This window comes from Pectinophora gossypiella, chromosome 22 (genome assembly GCF_024362695.1).
Source record: "Pectinophora gossypiella chromosome 22, ilPecGoss1.1, whole genome shotgun sequence".
Lineage (NCBI taxonomy): Eukaryota > Metazoa > Arthropoda > Insecta > Lepidoptera > Gelechiidae > Pectinophora > Pectinophora gossypiella.
The window spans coordinates 2,136,934-2,153,175 of NC_065425.1; the positions used below are offsets into that span (position 1 = coordinate 2,136,934).

General features: G+C 38.1%; 1 protein-coding gene across 1 annotated transcript in view; it reads right to left on the reverse strand.

Moving 5' to 3' along the window:
- The window catches only part of LOC126377138 (neuropeptide F receptor), a 125,192-nt gene that overhangs the window by 12,070 nt on the left and 96,880 nt on the right, over nt 1-16,242 (reverse strand). The gene's annotated exons all lie outside the window — the stretch shown is intronic.

Sequence of the window (16,242 nt, forward strand, 5' to 3'; positions counted from 1 at the left end):
TTCAAAGTAAAAATAATTTGAATAATTAGTTCAGTGTTTTTGTTTTTAATCTAGTGTAAAGCCTTTTTATTAATATTGTGAACCTTTAATAAAAATGGTGCGGTATAAAAACAAATATTAAATTAACTGATTATTATAAAAGCATCTTTCGTTAGTAGACCTCAGACGTCACACATACAGTTGCGCGTGTTGATAATGTCAATGTGTAGTGTCTGTGTAAAACGAGGTCGTTTGTAGAAAGGGTCTGAGGTTTGTCAATTATAAACGATTCTTTCTTTCTTTCTAATCATAAAAGAACATAGTTAAGACGCTCCGACGGCGTAACTGTTTCAATATTTATCTATTATATAAAAATCCTATCCAATGATTGGTTGAAACTGAATACTCCTGTATATTCTCACATCCAATCATTGAATATAGGATTCTCTGTCAAGATAAATATTGAGTTACAAGAACTCGAGAACGCGTCGCGTCAAATCACCCAAAAAGTCTTCACTTGGAAAGCACTCTAATTTCGACACCTCTTAACAATTTATATACATACATATACAAGATCACGCCTATTTCCCGTTGGGGTAGGCAGAAACTAAGGAATTCTATATACTTCGATCCTGATGCACCGCTTTTGCTTCTTCTAGTCTTATTAAAGACTTATAACGGCCTCCATGGTCCAGTGGTTTGAGCGTTGGGCTCACGATCCAGAGGTTCCGGGTCCACTTTGTGATCCCTAGATTGGTTAGGACATTACACATCACCTGATTGTCCGAAAGTAAGATGATAATGTGCTTCGGAAAGCACGTTAAGCCGTTGGTCCCGGCTACTACTTACCGATGTAAGTAAGTAGTCGTTACACGAGGCATGGCCCCTGCCTTTGGCGGCTCAATAATAACTCTGACACCACGGTTGATGGGGGTCGGTAATCTACCTCACAACCCACACGATAGAAGAAGATTGGTTTGTTTACTCGATTTTATTTGTCTGTCAGTCCGTTTTATCGGCCTACTATCTATATGTTAGTCCAGGAGGCATATTTCCGGAATCCTAACAGAGAGCTAAGAGAAATGCGAATCCCTAAGTAATAAATCTAGGAGATAGCCAAAAATAGTATTTTATGCAACAGTTGTATAAGAAGGGTCAAAAAATGCGAGTGGCGTGAGTTGCGATGTGAGCCTTGGCGAACATCGCAATAAGAGACGCCACGAGCATTTTTTGACCTAGTTATACAACGTTGCATACAATACTTTTTCTACGACGACGTAATTTTAAACGAAACACAAAAATTTTCCAATTTATTTTCCAACGCGCGGGAAAATGGCGGCAAATGTATACTTTTTTTTTATAGTATATCTATGGCACCAAACAAAGTAAAGGTGCCAGTTTCCAGGTCAAAAAAAAAAAACAACAACAATGCTTTTTTGGCGACATTATAGTACAGTTACACTTTGTAAACAATGCTTTTATAGGCCATAGAGCGTACACTTTTTCAAAGAGTTTAATTATGTATGTACTTATATTAGACTTTTTGGTTATTTAAATGCCAGATGAAAGTAGAGGAGTAGAAAAAATAAATTTATGGTATAATTTATTCTATCTACATGGCCGAAATATCGGAGAATCCCTCTTTCAAATTCTCGTCCCTACATTTAATTTTTCCCTTTTGAACGTTGTACACTCTTTCCTGTGACAGTCATAAATCAACAACCGACCTGGAGCGATGCCATTTGGCAGGTACGTTGTTGTTTCAACTTAAAACGGTTTCTGGTTGTACTGCCAAAACCTTACAATTTGGCTAATGTACTGTGCGCTGATAAAGTTGGGAACGGAGTTGAATATATTTGCATATTACTCGCGACTCGACCCAACTTTGTCTGTTTTCTTTTTTAACTTATATACTGGGTGTTAGTGACATCGTAACGAATACTGAGGGGGTTGATTCAGACCATGATTCTGAGTTAAAATCAAGTGAAATTTTCCGTCGCAAAATTCATGACTTTTTTTTAGTTTTTTTAAATTATTTTCAATTCTATACTTTTGCGATGGAAAATTCCACTTGATATTAACTCAGAATAATCAGATGAATCATCCCACTCAGTATTCGTTACGATGACACTTACACCCCACACAAGTACATACGGTAGCTATATAAGTAGGTATGGGTGTTAGTGACACCGTAACGAATACTGAGGGGGATGGTTCAGACCATGATTCTGAGTTGATATCAAGTGGAATTTCGTGTCAAAAAAATCATGAAAATTTTTCTTTTCTTTTTAATTATTTTCCAATCCATACTTTTGCGACGGAAATTTCTACTTGATATCAACTCAGAATCATGGCCTGAACCACCCCTCAAAGTTTTCGTTACGATGTCACTAACACCCTGTATACGTATATACACGCGTGAGTTTATGTTTAATGCATACATAAGTTTACGTAGTTCCCTTTGCTTACCAAAGACTACGGAATCCCATTTGCTTAGTAATGTATGTATTTATATTATTATTATAATAATTATTTATTCTCTTCTTTGTATTGTTTTGAATATAGTTTGTCTAGGTTTACTTATATTTTCAACTTTTTATTTTCCACTGTCTATCCCGTTACGTTTTTTGCCTGGAAGAAATTGCTACCTTAGCAATAAAGCCGCCTGGTGTACTACCTACCTCTCTAATTATAATAATGTATTTTTAATATAACGGCGTCCGTGGTCCTGTGGTTGTGCGTGGGCTCACGATCCGGAGGTCCCGGGTTCGAATCCCGGTGGGGACATATCACAAAAATCACTCTGCGATCCCTAGTTTGGTTAGGACATTACAGGCTGATCACCCGATTGTCCAAAAAGTAAGATGATCCGTGCTTCGGAAGGCACGTTAAGCCGTTGGTCCCGGTTACTACTTACTGATGTAAGTAATCGTTACATGAGTCATGTCAGGGGCCTTTGGCGGCTCAGTAATAACCCTGATACCAGGGTTGATGAGGTTGGTAATTCACCTTACAACCCACACGATAGAAGAAGAACAAGAATTGTATTGTATTTCTGCTTCGATCCTGACACATTAAACATATATTGCAGACCATAAGGACAGCGTAACAAACGACAACTTTTCACCCAGTAACATCTCTTTAGTTATAAAATTAATACGGAACTTGATGAACGCAATAACGAAAAGATATTTACTATTATAACGACATTACTTAAAGAGAAACTTGATTGGAACAAACGTCAAAGGCATCATAGCCAGACGGTAGTTTTCACTAAAGCCGCTGGGTGTCAGCGGGGGTGTGAGGTAAGTCTGTCTCGACACCGTTACGAATTGGCGCGGAGCGAAGAGTGTCCGTACTACACGTTAAATTATTCTTTATTCTACGCCGTAATTTTATTAGGTAGAAAAGAATCGACCGAATATCGACTGATACATCACTATGATCATAAACGTCACAAGTTAAACACTAAAGACAAGGCTTTAGCCTAATAATAATACACTTCTCATCAAAAAAATCGAAACACTTCCGTTTTCATTGTTTCTGTCCGAATTTAACACAAAAAAGAATTCATACGATGAAAAAAAAATACATAAATGTATAGCTGGCAGTTTGGCCATTACAGTAATAAGCGAAAATTCTAAATTCAAAATTAGAATTTCATTTGTTTATCTTATAAACGAAATGAATCACTGTTTTGAGACAAATGTGTGTTTAGGGTTGGAGTACATTTAGCGTTTAAAAACTAAAAATTGGCGCCTATCCTTAAACTTTTTGTTTTTTATTTCAATACTGTGACTTTGGGACGTCTGAAAAAAGGTTTTTTTTTCTAAAACGTATGGATACTTCGCCCACAGAAGCCGCCCAAGTTGTGGCATTGCTGGATTCTGGCCTTAGTCAGCGTGTTGTGGCTGCAAGACTGCATCTAAGCCTGTCATCTGTTCATAGAGTCTATAAACGTTATCGGGAGACTGGTTTGTTCACGCGCCGTTCAGGATCTGGCAGGAATCGGGTCACTTCTGAGCGAGATGATCGATTTATTGTAACAACTTCTTTAAGAAATCGACGCCTTAACGCTTTTCAACTGCAGCAGCGGCTTCGTGTTGTACGAAGGGTGGCTGTAAGTGACTCTACAATTAGAAGAAGGTTGAAGGATCGTGGACTGGTACCGCATAAGCCAGCAAATGGGCCGAAATTAACTGCAGACCATCGAAGAGCGCGCCTTAACTTTGCACGTGAGCACCTAAATTGGTCATACCTACAGAACCGCCACCATAGCTGACCTTTTCTTCAATGCAGCATTGTGCATAGCGTTCTCCGTCTCTTCTGTAGACCTTGTTCCTTCCGTCGTTACCATACAGCATAATTTTACACTCATCAGAAAAGAGAACTTTGCTCCACTGTAGGTATGACCAATTTAGGTGCTCACGTGCAAAGTTAAGGCGCGCTCTTCGATGGTCTGCAGTTAATTTCGGCCCATTTGCTGGCTTATGCGGTACCAGTCCACGATCCTTCAACCTTCTTCTAATTGTAGAGTCACTTACAGCCACCCTTCGTACAACACGAAGCCGCTGCTGCAGTTGAAAAGCGTTAAGGCGTCGATTTCTTAAAGAAGTTGTTACAATAAATCGATCATCTCGCTCAGAAGTGACCCGATTCCTGCCAGATCCTGAACGGCGCGTGAACAAACCAGTCTCCCGATAACGTTTATAGACTCTATGAACAGATGACAGGCTTAGATGCAGTCTTGCAGCCACAACACGCTGACTAAGGCCAGAATCCAGCAATGCCACAACTTGGGCGGCTTCTGTGGGCGAAGTATCCATACGTTTTAGAAAAAAAACCTTTTTTCAGACGTCCCAAAGTCACAGTATTGAAATAAAAAACAAAAAGTTTAAGGATAGGCGCCAATTTTTAGTTTTTAAACGCTAAATGTACTCCAACCCTAAACACACATTTGTCTCAAAACAGTGATTCATTTCGTTTATAAGATAAATGAAATTCTAATTTTGAATTTAGAATTTTCGCTTATTACTGTAATGGCCAAACTGCCAGCTATACATTTATGTATTTTTTTTCATCGTATGAATTCTTTTTTGTGTTAAATTCGGACAGAAACAATGAAAACGGAAGTGTTTCGATTTTTTTGATGAGAAGTGTATTTAATGAGAGAGATTGGAAACTGAAGACAAGGCACTGGCCTAAATTGGATATTTATAAACTGAAGACAAGGCTTAGGCCTATTTTGATCGTGATTTTCGAATATTAAATTACTAAAGTCAAGGCTGTATAGTCCTCAGATCTTTGCCTGCCTTATATAAAGCGAATTTAAACAAGAACAACGTACTTTGACGGATCTAATTCTTACCGCGCATTGAGACGATTGTAAAATCTTATTGATATATGTCATCAATGAGGAGCTCGGTGGGTAAAATAATGAAGTTAAGCAACTTTATTATTTTATTTATTTATTCATTTAAGATACTCCATCGGTATATACATAAAAATTACATGAATAAAATTCAACTGACAATGGTGCTAATTCCTGTAAATACCATCTAATTTTATTTTAAGTTATATCTGTCATTTTCTTATCCGCCGAAAAGGAAAGGGACGGGTAATCGACAAGCATAAAATTTATGGAACACACGTCAATTTTAAGCACAAATCTAAACCAACCGTCTAAAATTTTACATCCGTCAATAACCCGACACAGTTAAGTAGACAGCACGTCAAACGGATTGCATACCAGCGACGTACCTTTTGATTCGCCCGGGTTATTCATTCATTTACTCATTCTTCCTAAAATTAAGAGCTGCGAATCATCCGTCCCTTTCCTTTTCGACGGATATGAAAATGACGGATATAATTTAAAATAAAATTAGGCGGTGTCTGCAGGAATCGGGGCCAATGACCGTATGTTATATACAACATTGAAGTTAGTTTTAAACAAATAATAAAACAACACGCACACGTGTTTGAGTTAACTTAAAGCTAGAAGATAGAGAAAAAAAATTGGATAAAAAGTATATAAAGTAAAATTATAGGAAATTGAGTGAATCTATATAATATTTGTAATTTTATATTTAAAGTTGGTGAGGGTTTCGTGGAAGATGTCGACGTTATTTTTACATGCTTCGTTATACTTTCGTAAAGGCCGATGGGTGACCAAAAAAAAAGTTTTCATCTCGAGCTCCTCCGTGCTTCGGAAGGCACGTTAAGCCGTTGGTCCCGGCTGCATTAGCAGTCGTTAATAACTATCAATCCGCACTGGGCCCGCGTGATGGTTTAAGGCTCGATCTCCCTATCCATCCATAGGGAAGACCCGTGCCCCAGCAGTGGGGACGTTAATGGGCTGATGATGATGTAATCAATAATTGTTCTGAACTGATCGTTAAGTTTAATATTATACAGTTTTTTTTTTCATTAAAAGCTAGCTAGCGTAGTAATAGTCGTAAAAACCATTCAAGTTGACCTTGAACAATGTTTCAAAGAGCGCCTGAAGAAGCGACAAAAGCAATAAAAAGTAAAAGTCGACGCACAACTGAGCCTAAAAAGACTATACTTTACAAACTCAAACAGAAATAAACTTTAATATTTATTTTTAATTCAAAGAGCTTTGCCCCTTATTACTTTTTTATTTTTTCTTCTTCTTCAAAGACGGTACGACGGCTACGAAGCGGGAATTCGTATAAAACCGGGCCGCCACGCCTCGTCCGAATTTCCGTGTACAAGTAACATCACATTAGAGGTCTGGAACATAAACAGCCTGTATACGACCCATTTGACCGGAGGGATATGGAGCATACTCCATCATGCTGCTCATTACTAGAACAATGCAAAAAAAAAAAACGTTAGAAGCATTTTATTCGATTACCGTCTCGTTTTTAGTTTTTTCTCGTTGTTCGAAAAAGTAAGATAGATTCGTGGTTCGGAAGGCACGTTAAGCCGTTGGGCTCGGGCTTTAGTCCAAACGCCTTTATCAACCCGCAGTGGAGCAGCGTAGTGGAGTATGCTCTGTACCCCCTCCGGTTGATTAAATGAAGGGTATTATGTCCAGCATTGGAGCGTATATAGGCTTTTTATATTATGTATGTACGGTAACGAGTATTAATATGTATACATTTTAAAACCTTGTCACAAAACTTTTTTGACAAATTAAACCGTAAGTCTCATTAAATGTCAAATTATGATAGTGCGACAGGGTTCTAAAGTATAGAATAGAATAGAAAAAGTTTATTATAAAAGGACGCCACACACAAAAAAAGACAACAACATGATATCAAATTTCCACTAAAACAATTACAAAAAAAGCAAGACGGATGTTTGTCGAAATGACCATGAGGTGGTGGTGGACGTCCTGAGATAAAAGGGCCTCACTTAGCACAAGTCGCGGCGTGAACCACGACGCTGATATTATGTGGACCCTGTTGGGTGACGCACGAACATCGTATTTCATTAATTTCAAGTGGGTACATTATATTGCTCATGACTGTGCCTTGACTGTGACATGAGTGACGGAAATTATAATTCCATGACCATTCATTTAAGAGCTACGCTTTTGTCGGTGTAGCATTCTCCACTCTTGTCTATCAAAGGCCAATTCCTCGACTTCCTTATAAGACACGACATTCGCCTTCTCCTAAATTTGTTCCAATTAAGCTCTTCTTGGTCTTTCTCTTTCTCTCTTCCCTTCTATGATCTTTTTAATACATTCGTCGAGTCTTATTAAGTGTCAAATCATTTTGCCTCTTCTGTCCTCGATAATTCTTATTTATTTATTTATTTATTTATTTATTTGTACACAATAGAACACAGAAAGAAACACACAAAGAAATCAGACAGTACGGGTCTTAATAATAGAAAGGGAAAAGAGACAATTACCTATAATTCCATCCACTACCACTAATGTAGGAGCCACGCTCTTGTCGGTGTAGCATTCTTCATGCTACTTTTTAAAGAAAAATAGGGCAGTGGTTTCCCTTTTGCCTTCCGCCCCGCAGTACTCTGTCTGATGCGAGTGGAATGATGCCCAGAGTAGTCTGTTTCAAAACCGTACTAGGACTCTTGTCCTCCGCCTCTGAATAGTACTGACAGTTACAGCTGCCCTCTGTCAGGTTCCAGGTTACAGTCCCTGTGACGCGCCCCTTCCGTCCTGCAGTGCCGTACCGATGGCTCTTATTTCCGCCTCTGCAACCGTTGAGGTCTTTTCCCGTATCCCTGGGCAAGGGTATAATTCCATACAAAACTGAAAATGCTGACACCGCATACGATTCGGAAGAATCTTTACCTGTTTTCAGCATAAGGAGACAACAACATGATTTATATTAGAAGATTATGTTTTATGGAACCACAAGTTTTGTTTTCGTCGCTTAAGGAAATTTCTTGTGAAAAATCTTTGTGCTTTTGATAAATGTTACAACTCGTAGTGACATTAATAAGAAGCAAGGTGTTTTTTCAACACGAACAGTGTTTTCATGTATTTCTTCTAACTTCTTTTTACATACATCTAAAAACAACATAATCGACGAATGGAATGGAGAGGCATAGAATATGTTTATTACTTGGAAAACCAACAGCTTACAAAACAAAACAATATAGATTTGTTTCTATGTTTTAGTTTTCATTTTACGAGGGAATTTAAATTGTACCCTTTTGATAAATACATTCACACACTCTACACACTAGGTACACTTACATGTAACACACTCTCCTACATCCACAATGGGGTTTGTTTTATTATGTTATTTTTGGGTAAATCCTCTTCTATATTATTTGTTTGTTATATCCTTCAAAGGTTGGTAATAAAATCATTGTCTAAATTGTTTGTCCTCTTCAAATATACTCGCCAAATTCGCTGATGTAAATCAATTACTGGACGAAGTTGACGGTTCTGGGATCTCGGTAGTTAAAAACTGCTCTGCTGACTCCATCATAACTCTTCTTACTAATCCCCGTAAGAAAACTAAGATTTTATGCCTTAACATATGTAGTATAAATGCCAACTTCGATGCGCTATTAACGCTACTGGCTCGTATAAATGTTGTAATCGACTTTATCATACTTACTGAGTGCTGGCTCTCCTGTTGTCACGATAATCTCCCTATACTTGATGGTTTTATTTCTTATCGCACTCATGACAATTATAATCAGAACGACGGCGTAGTGGTTTTCGTAAAAAACTCGATTAATTGTGTTATATCAGAGCCATCATTCCCTGAATGCAACTGTATTATAATAAAAATATCAAACCATACAGTCATTTTAGCCATCTACCGTCCACACTGCTACAAAAAGAATGTCCCCTTGTTTATTGAGTCACTGAATAATGTCCTTAAATCTCTGTCGTCTTTTAGGAATATCATATTAACAGGAGATATAAATATAGACATATCCCCAGATAGTATTGAGCCACATTCGGATGATTACTTAAACCTACTGGCCATGCATGGACTGTTGCCGACACACACAGAGCCTACTCGAGTCAAAACCTGTCTGGACCACTTCTTTTTAAAATTTACTCACTCAAGTTTAACATTCATAATCGATTCTGCAGTAACAGATCACAAGCCCATTCTTTTATGTCTTCCTATGTCTCAGCCTGACTACGCTCGTATAAGAGTATCTCGCATTGATTATGAAGGTCTAGACCATACGATGCAGACTCTTAACTTTCACCCGGTTCTCTCTTCTACAGATCCTAATGTTGCTGCCTCACTCTTGGTTTCTCTGCTCTCGCAGGCTCTTATTTCTAATACCAAGATCCTAATGGTGCCTCGAAGAGCTAGGATAATTAAACCCTGGATTACTTTAGGTTTACTGCGTTGCATGCGAAACCGTGACTTTATGCATAAAAAGTTAAGAGAAGCTCCAAACAACGATGTTTTGCGAACTACTTATCGTAGGTACAGAAATTTTTGTAACGAAATATTAAAGAAAGTTAAACGAGAATACCAAAAAAAGGAAATAATAGATGCAGGCTCAAATAAAAAGAAATTATGGAATGTTATACAGTCTAATACAGGCTTAAAAAAACCTAGGGATGGCTCTAGTCGTTTGTTGTCTTGCTCCAATGACTCCCACCACTCCGTTAATGTTGTTAATAATTACTTTGTTAGCTGTGGTAAATTACTTGCTGATAAAATTAAAGCCAATCAACCAAATCGCATTATACCGTCAGACTGGGCCAATAGCTCCAATTGTCAATCTTTTGGTCTACTGGATACGGATGAGGAGGAAATTAATAGACTTATTACAGCCTTAAAAACTAGCAATACCTCTGGTTGGGACGGTATTTCGTCTGCTTTTTTGAAAACTTACAAAGGTATCTTGATTGAGCCTATAACGCACTTATGTAAACTAAGCTTACAAGCTGGCATCTTTCCAAATGTCTTTAAAATTGCTGTTGTCTTACCTATTTATAAGGCTGGGGATCGTGATTGTGTTGAAAACTATAGACCCATTTCTATTCTCCCCACACTCTCTAAGATACTGGAACGGCTAATGAACAATAGACTCACCAAATTCTTAGAAGCTAATAACTTTCTATCTGATCAGCAATTTGGGTTTCGATCTGGGCTATCAACATCTGATGCTGTCCGTGATTTGATTCAGTTTTTGGTGGAGGGGTTGGACGTTGGCGAGAAATGCGTATCAGTATTTCTGGACTTAGCCAAAGCATTCGACACAATCTCGATTCCCATTCTCTTAAAAAAGCTTGAATGCTTGGGCATTAGAGGCAATCAATTAAAGTTATTTGAGAGTTATCTTACTGGACGGACACAGCGGGTAAAAATTGATGATTATGTTAGCTCGGACTTGCCTATAAATTGCGGAGTGCCTCAAGGGAGCATTCTGGGTCCATCGCTGTTTCTGGTGTTTATTAACCACTTGTGTTCTACCCCACTGCCTGGAGGCAAAATTATATCTTTTGCCGATGACACAGCTTTAGTGTTTAAAGCAAGTTCATGGCAGGAGGTCTTCAGTATCGCACAGTCTGGCCTTAATGTTGTGGTTTCATGGCTTCTAAATAACTATCTTACAGTTAATACTGACAAAACCAAATACATGACCTTTGCTATCCGTAGTCCCCAGATCCCGCCAGATTTCTACGAGTTGATTGCCCACTGTTGCAACCAGGCACCAGACCAGATCTCTTCGTGCTCCTGTCTTAGTCTACAACGCGTCCCGGTCATTAAATATCTTGGTATTAATATTGACCAACACCTTAACTTTAAGACTCATATTAACCTGGTGGCATCTCGCGTTAGAAAACTTATTTACGTGTTCAGGTGTCTTCGACATATTGCTAATTTTGACTTGATTAAAACAGTGTACTTTGCTATTTGTAAATCAATTCTTACATACTGCATTACGTCCTGGGGCGGTGCATCAAAGTCTAATTTGATGAAGCTTGAGGTTGCCCAGAGAGCAGTATTGAAGGTTGCGGCCTTCCGTCCGTACCTCTTCCCGACAATTGCACTTTACCAAGACTGGCAGGTTCTGTCGATCCGTAAGCTCTTTATTCTCTCAATTATAATGAAAATGCATGTGAGTCTGACCTATGATCCGAATCTTGTGGCTTCGAAGAGACGGTCGGATATTGTTTGCCCCTCCCAACCTTGCAAGACCTCATTTGCTCGTAGGTTCTTCTTCTTTCTCGGTGCATATATTTATAATAAAATTAACAGACGGTGTAATATTTACAACCTAAATATTTATAAGTGTAAGAAATCTGTAACAAACTGGTTACTTACACTAACATATGATGAGACTGAAGACCTTCTCAGCGTAATTTCTTAGGTGCATCATTTCTATTTTTATTTCTTATATTTTGTCTCGATTTTGATTTGCCTAAATCTCGGAATCTTAAAATGGACTTTTAACTCCCATTTTGTGGTCACCCATTTTTACACACACACACACACACACACAATACTTTCATTTACACACCATGCACACCAAATCACACCATCACATATTTTGACACAAATAGTTGTTCTACTTAATTCCCTATTGATTGATTGATTAGTTTTTTAATTTTTATCCTTATTTCTTTTATTTTTGTAGTCGTTTGTTTCTTTCTAAGTTGTAATTATGGCTACCCATTAAGACTGCTGATCTGGAGGTGGAGGCCTGGAATCCTATAATACAGGGTATCCTAGTCTAGGTTCCAGCCTTTACACATGATCACCCGTTATGTTTAACCCTATTGTCTAAGATGTTTATGTACACTTTGTATCATGTTATGTTGTGAAGGAAATAAATATTTTTATTATTATTATTATTATTATTATTATTATTATTTAAAAAATAGTGATCGTCTAGTTATTCAATATCTTGTAATGTATGCCTAAATTCATTTTAAAGGTGTGTCGATGTTGCAGTTTCTTGTCATTTCTCTCCTCGGCCACAACACCTTGCGAAATGGCGTAAATTCAAATATATCAAATTGACTTTCAACAAGTTTATCTATGATAACTACTCAAAGATAAAAGATTAATTTGTAGGGTTGTGTCAAACGTAAAGAGTATGACTCTTTCTATCTCTTTCACACAGGCATTGCTTAAATGTAGACAATGTATCGACCAAGGTATCAACAGTGCATTGTTAACAGTTCGCCATACTGTCTGACTGACTGTACTGATTGAATATGTTTTTCTCAGTTTTCTTCTTTCCGATCTTCAGAGAATAAATAATATAACACTATGATTTTGCAGTTAAACGCTGCGCAAAAGGTTATAGTGTAAAAATATAACCAAAACTATAATGTTTCTTTACTCAAATAATTATCGAGGCAGACCACCAGCCCGGTGGTTGGATGACATTGTGAGGTATGCTGGAAAGCAATGATACTTGCACAGGAACGGAAAGGATGGCATGAAAAAGAGGAGGCTTGTACACAACAGTGGGTGGACACAAGCTGAGTAGATAGATAGATAGACTCAAATATTATGGGGAACTGTCAAAAATTAAGAACACTCACCAGTAGCAACAACAGTGCCGTGTCTATCAAAACTTACAAGTCTACACGTTTACAAGCTACAAGTTACTCAGTAGTACGTGTAAATTACGTTTACCAAAAAAATAATAATAGAGGAATTGTAAAATATATTTAAGAAATAAATATTGACACTTGTAACATGTAATTTACATGTGTAGGTTTGATAAACATTCGTGTAATAAAAATGAAAATTTTTACAAGAAAATTCCTTGTTATGGGCTTGTAAGTTTTGATTAACAGGCCACTGATGGGACAAGTTTATATCCTCGCTGAAACCAAATCAATCATAAATAAATCTCAGTCCTAATTATTTTTGTCAAAGTCGAAAAAATGTTTCAACAAAAAACCTGGCAGGAAAATAATAAAATTAATTACTTTGTAAGGAAAGTTCCAATCTGTTGAATGAAAATTGCTGGCAACTTTGGTCGTTAATCAAAATTCTGAATTTTATTTTCAATACAGGGTTTTCAATAAAATGATTATACGAATTTTCGGTTTTCAGTCGTCATAATCATCTCTTTAGCATTATCTCGTTTTTCACAGGGTCCGCTTACCTAACTTGAAGATTTGACAGCTCCGGTTTTTTTACAGAAGCGACTGGCTTTCTGTCCTTCTAACCAGCGAAAATGCATTTCCCGGGAATGTGGAAATCCACTTTGCATGTCTCGAGAATGTGGGTTTCCTCACGATGTTTTCCTTCACCGCTGAAAACGTAATTCATTTATGATCCAAACATGAATTCGAAAACAAATTTGACAATGATTGGTTTATGCCTTTGCTGGATTCGAACCTGCGACCTTAAAGTGAGAGGCAAGCGTTCTACCAAGTGAGCAACCACGGCTTTGTAATCTTTTTTACATAAGTACAGAAAAAAAAACATAACCTAACCTACAAGAAGTAAAACGCATGATAAAATAAAAATAAAATGTAAAAATTAAGAAAAACAAAACCTCTGTCCGTCTCTGGTGCAAAGGTACCCAAAACGCTAGAATCGGTGCAATCAATTTTTTTGTAGGTATGTTTCTTTTTAAAAAAGTTTTTAAACACCTATTATGTATATTCGAATTTTGAAAAGTAAGTATTTAGTTTTCGAACGTTGCTAAGCATATTTTAAATTTCCATGTTTAACACACCTGGGACACTTAATAAAAATACTTCGTTTTACACAGACACTACACTTTGACGTTATCGTACACGTGCATCTGTGGGTGTGATGTCTGACGACCATAGGATTAAGAATAACGTGAAAGAGGAAAACCTAGCTCAGCCGCTGGTGGGGAGCGGAGAGTTGCCGTTCTATACGCAGTATTATTCCTTATTCTACGATTTTCAATTTAATATCATTCTTCCAAATACGAAGTTTTATTACAAAATTCTCAAACGAGAAGCAGCGTTTTTCCTCCTTTATTAAACTGCAAAAGTCAGGTGTTAAAAATATATTAAGGGACAAAATTCTTAACAAATGAAATTCCTCAACTACCGAGAAAAACTTTGCAATAAGGTCTAAATTAAAGCTGCTTTACACAATGCGATACCAGGCGAGTTCCGTAATACCCCGGTTACTCCATAAAACAATCTGATTCTTACCGTGAGCCGTTCAATAATTTCAAGGACAGAATGTCTAATCAAACAGCCTCCGTGGTCTAGTGGTTAGAGCGTTAGGCTCACGATCTGGAGGTCCGGGTTCGATTCCCGATGGGGACATTGTCGAAATCACTTTGTGAGACTGTCCTTTGTTTTAAGGACTTTTCAGGCTTGAATCACCTGATTGTCCGAAAAAGTAAGATGATTCCGTGCTTCGGAGGGCACGTTAAGCCGTTGGTCCCGGCTATTAGCCGTAAAAACACCTCCACCAACCCGCAGTGGAGCAGCGTGGTGGAGTATGCTCCATACCCCCTCCGGTTGATTGAGGGGAGGCCTGTGCCCAGCAGTGGGACGTATATAGGCAGTTTATTATAATGTCTAATCCCCTCATTCAGCGCTTATCGCTATCTACCCACTAGGGTCGATTAATCCTTTCAAATATTCTTCCTCTCAGACGATGCCCTGAGCCGAGGTTCGCGCCCAACTGGGCACCCTCAGGCCTTTTGTCTTAAACGTTGTACCGGGTGAGAGCCTTCAGCGCTCCCCATTTGTCCGGCTAAGTAGTTAATGCCATCTGCGGCAAATCTACAATAAGTAAAAAAAAAGAACGTCTAATGACGTTCCGATCCCAAGGTGTCATATTACCTATTATAAACCGTCCCAACCCTCAATTACCCATGATCTCTGTCCGTGAAAGGGTTAAAGGTCATAACCCACTTACAAGACTCTGCTCCAAGACCGCCCTAAGCTAAAACGACTGCTGACATTCAACTACCGAGCAGTCTGGTGGCGGAAAGATTCCTGACATCGAACTGTTTGTTAATTATGTCAAGAATTTTTGTTTTTATAACACTTATCCGTGCCATAGTATAAGGAATAATACTACGTATAAAACGGAAACTCTCCGTTCCCCACCAGCGGCTGAGCTAGGTTTACCTCACCCCCCCCCCCCTCGATCCCCCAACATAAATATACCCGCCTCGAATATAGTTTAGACTTGAATCGTATGGTGACAGGCGTCACACACACTAGAATCAAAAGTTTTTTTTTCTTTATTTAACGAGTTTATTCAAAAGTTCAAACTTCAAAAATATTTATTTTTCAAAATTGGCTTACATAGTCACCGCTTTTTGAACGTCAAAAATTAAATTACATATTATGTTACTAGCTGTAAAACTACCTACTACCACATCGGAATCTGTAACGCTGAGGGAAAGACGTAGCCAGAAAATCTCCCAGCACAGGGCTCTAGCCCTAGTCCTACACAGATGCAGGTTTGCGATAATATCAATGTGTAGTATCTGTGTAAAACGAGGTTGTTTGTATGAAGTGTCCAGGGTGTGCTCGGGCTTAAATAGTAACCGGGACCAATGGCTTGACGTCCCTTCCGAAGATCATCTTTCTTTTGGACAATCAGGTGATCAGCTTTTAATGTCCTATAACCAAACTAGTAATCACAAAGTGATTTTTGATATGTCCCCACCGGGATTTGAACCCGGGACCTCCGGATTGTGAGCCCAACGCTCATATAAAACACAACAAAACAAAACATCTAAAAAATCTAACATAAATTACAAGCAAAAAGGGTTTTCAACTCTGCATAAAATCATAAAACATTCTGCGGTTTAAAACCCGAGCCGGTATCCGAATATTATTTTAATATCTGACAGTGCACA